At 44.7% G+C, this 3816-nt stretch overlaps 1 pseudogene; it reads right to left on the bottom strand.

The window, feature by feature from the left end:
- Window positions 1-1560: 1560 nt before the first annotated feature.
- LOC102019496 overlaps window positions 1561-3816 on the bottom strand; it is a 4085-nt pseudogene continuing 1829 nt past the window's right edge.

The raw sequence follows: 3816 nt of genomic DNA, 5'->3' as shown, positions 1-3816 counted from the left end.
GGACCCAGTCTCCTTTGTAGCTACATTCAGTAGGTACCAAATTTTAGCTGGCTGGTTTTTATTTATTTATTTATTTTGTCTTTTTGAGACAGGGTCTCGCTATGCAGTTCAGGCTGGCCTTGAGCTCACTTTGTAGCCCAGGTGGTCCCAAACTCACCACGATCCTCCTGCCTCAGCCACAAGTGCAGGAATTACAGGCATGCGCCACCATGCCCGGCTAAGCTGGCTGTTCGAGTACAATTCCTGGCACCTTGTAGCAGTCTAATAAATACAAGTTGGATGGGTGAATGAAAATAGTGCCTAGGGCCAGGCCTGGTGGTGTATGCCTGTAATCCCAGCACTCAGGAAGCTGAGGCAGGAGGATTGTTTTGAGTTCAAGACCAGCCTGGGCTAGAAAATGAGCTCATGGCCGGCCTGAACTGCACAGCGAGAGCCTGTCTCAGTGAAGTTTTTTTTTTTTTTTTTTTTTTTTTTGGTACTGGGAATCGAACTCATGACCTTAGGCTTGTCAGGCAAGCGCTCATGCCGCTGAGCTATATCCTTGGCTCGAGACCCTGTCTCAAAAAGACAGGAAAAAAAAAAAAAAAGGAAAATAGTGCTTAGGATAAAACAATGAAAGAGCAAAATTCTAGTGTTTGTTACATTAGAACCAGACCTAGGACTCAGATTACTTTTCGGTTTGAAGAACTGTTGAGCAGACTGATTCCAAGGCAAGCACTTAGGCCACATCCAAACAAAGCAACAAAAAAGAAATAAGCAAATATGTACATGGTGACCAGCGTTTAGGAGAAAAATGAATGGCTTCTTGGCTTTCTTCTTTTTCCTCCATGGTTAGTCCCACTTCCCCAAGCAGGTCCAAGTTGCTAAATATAAAACTTTGTTCAAAAGATCTTGTGACATTATATCTATTTTCAGCTTTATCCATTTTCTCTTTATGAAATCACTGATCTGATTAAGGACTTACACTTTGAGTTGATTTTCAAGTGGGGAGAAGAATTTGCAAGAAAATTTGCCTGTCATTACTCTGTACAGAGCCATTCTTCAGTAGCAAAAGATGATAATGTTGATTATAAGTAATTTTTTTTCGGTACTAGGAATTGAACCCGGGTATCTTACGTGGGAGGCAAGTACTCTGCCACTAAGCTACATCCTCAGCTTGAAAAAGTGGATAAAATCTATCCCCACTGGATTAAGGACAATTTATGATTTCAAAAGAACATTTAGGCCAATTTTTTGTTTGTTTGGTTTGTTTTTTGGGACAGGGTCTCACCATGCAGTTCAGGCTGATCTTGAATTCACTATGTACCCCAGATTGGCCTCAAACTCATGGCAATCCTCCTGCCTCAGCCTCCTGAGTACTGGGATTACAGGCATGTGCCATGCATCTGGCATTGCCCAGTTTAGTGGCAAGCTGTCTATTTATTTATTTATTTATTTATTTTTGTCTTTTTGAGACAGGGTCTCATTATGCAGTTCAGGATGATCTTGAACTCACTTTGCAGCTCAGGCTAGCCTCAAATTCACAACGATCCTCCTGCCTCAGCCTCCAGAGGGCTAGGATTACAGGCATGTGCCATCACGCCCAGAAGCAGCAAGCTCTTTGGTTTTTGCCTTTTCCACCTTGGCAGTGCGAGCCACAGATTTTGGACCTAGGACGTTGCCTCCCTAATGAGCGGGACCTCATCATATATGTCATTGCTGTTGGTCCTCATAGCTTCCACCAGCTTAGCCAGAGTGCTTTTTTCTTCCAAGTTAACTTGTATGCAGGCAACAGTGGTGCACATCTTCCTGTGGAGTAGATGCCCAGCCTGGCCTTCCCCTTGATGATACAGTAAGGGACCCCTGACTTGCAACACAGGGCAACTGGAACACAACCAGTTCACTGGGGTCCACATCATGTGCAATCACTGCTGGCTGAGCCTTCTTGCTCTCCACCAGGGCAGTGACATTGTTAACACCTTCTCTGAGGACTGGTGGCCTCTAAGTGAGGGTGACCCTTTGCCGGCAGCTTTCTTCTCAGCCTGGGCCAGTAGCCTCTATTTCTTCTCTTGCTTGGTCCCTGATCTGTACTTGTGGGCGAGCTTAAAGCAGCTGGGTAGCTGTTTGGTGGTCCAAGGCCTGGGGGAACTGGTTAATCACAGGAGGCACCTTCAGCCCCTTATATAGGGTAAGCCCTCTGCGTGGCAGCCGGATGTAGCAGAGCCAATGGGCAAAGCAGGTGAGCTCCCTCTGGGGCTGGCTGTCCTGTCCAATGTCAAATTTCCTTTTCTTTGTCTTTTTGAGACAGGGTCTCACTATGCAGTTTAAGCTGACCTTGAGCTCACTTTGTAGCCCAGGCTGGTCTTGAACTCAAAACAATCCTCCTGCCTCAGCCTCCTGAGTGCTAGGATTATAGACTTGCGCCATCACACCCATTTAAATTATGTCTTTTTTTTTTATTTTTTGAACTGGGAATCGAACTCAGGACCTTGCACTTCCCAGGCAGGCACTTTGCCACTGAGCTACATCCCTGGCCCCAATGCCAATTTTCCTTGCCCTCTTCTCAAACAGGACTTACCACCTTCTTGGCCTCCTGCTTCTTTACAACAGCAGGGCCGAGGCCAAGTTCTGTTCCTTGGCCTTCTTCCATTTCAGCATATTGTGTGGCTGGCAGAAAGAAAAAGCAAAGGGAATTGCTTCCCAAGTAAATAGTTTTTGAGTATCAACTACACTCTTAAGTCTCACAAATATGATGTTACTGAATTCTCACAAGGATGTATGAAGTGTTATTGTTATCTCCATTTTCAAGTGGGAAAACGGAGAATGAAAGTTTAAAATACTTTCTTCAAAATTGCAGTTAGTAAACAGTGGCACTTGTATACCCACTTGCTCACTGAAAATCCAAAAGTGTCTCAGATATAAGTCTGAATCCGATTTTGGTCAAACTCCAGGAAAAATCTAGTCTTCTTAGGTTTTTTAGGTGTGTGTCACAGTCAGTTACAGTATCAAAGAGAGATTATCTCCAGCAGGGCATGGTGATGCACACCTGTAATCCCAGCCCTTGGGAGGCTGAGGCAGGAGGATCGTGGTGAATTGAGACCAGCCTGGGCTACAAAGTGAGCTCCAGGCCAGCCTGAACTGCATAGTGGGGCCCTGTCTCAAAAAGACAAAACAGGGGCTGGGAATTTAGCTCAGCGGCACAAGCGCCTGCCTGGCAAGCACAAGGTCCTGAGTTAGATTCCCGATACCGGAAAAAAACCAAACCAAACCAAACCAAACAAAACAAAAAATCAAAAAGACAAACCAAGATTATTATCTCCAGGTTGGATAAAATATCAAAAGAATATCTGGAGAAGCTTATCTTAAAAATGAAGCTTTCTTGGGCTGGGGGTTTAGCTCAGCGGCACAGTGCCTGCCTGGCAAGCGCAACCTCATGAGTTCAATTCCCGGTACCAGAAAAAAAAAAAAAAAAAAAAAAGAAAATTAAGCTTTCTTGAGGTGCAATGGTTGACAACCACTTTCTTCAGAAGGTTCTACCATTTTGCCAAGTCAAAATGGTCACTAATGGAGTACACATCCTGACAATCAGAAAGAAAGGGAAAGAGCAAATATGTTTTTTTCAAACAAGGAGAAGTTGGGGAGGGGAAGAGCAATTTCAGCCCATAAGCAACCTACAGACACAATGGAGAGTAATTCAGTAGTTCAGTTTATGTGCTGAGCATACTGCAGTTATTTAAAACAAGTCTCAGGGCTGGGGATTTAGCTCAGCGGCAAAAGCGCCTGCTTGGCAAGCGCAAGGTCGTGAGTTCGGTTCCTGGTACCGGAGAAAAACCAAAA

This window comes from Chinchilla lanigera, unplaced genomic scaffold (assembly GCF_000276665.1).
Source record: "Chinchilla lanigera isolate Chin_1 unplaced genomic scaffold, ChiLan1.0 scaffold00013, whole genome shotgun sequence".
Classification (NCBI taxonomy): domain Eukaryota; kingdom Metazoa; phylum Chordata; class Mammalia; order Rodentia; family Chinchillidae; genus Chinchilla; species Chinchilla lanigera.
The sequence above is the reverse complement of the archived record's forward strand: the minus strand, read 5'-3'. Positions and strand labels throughout refer to the sequence as shown.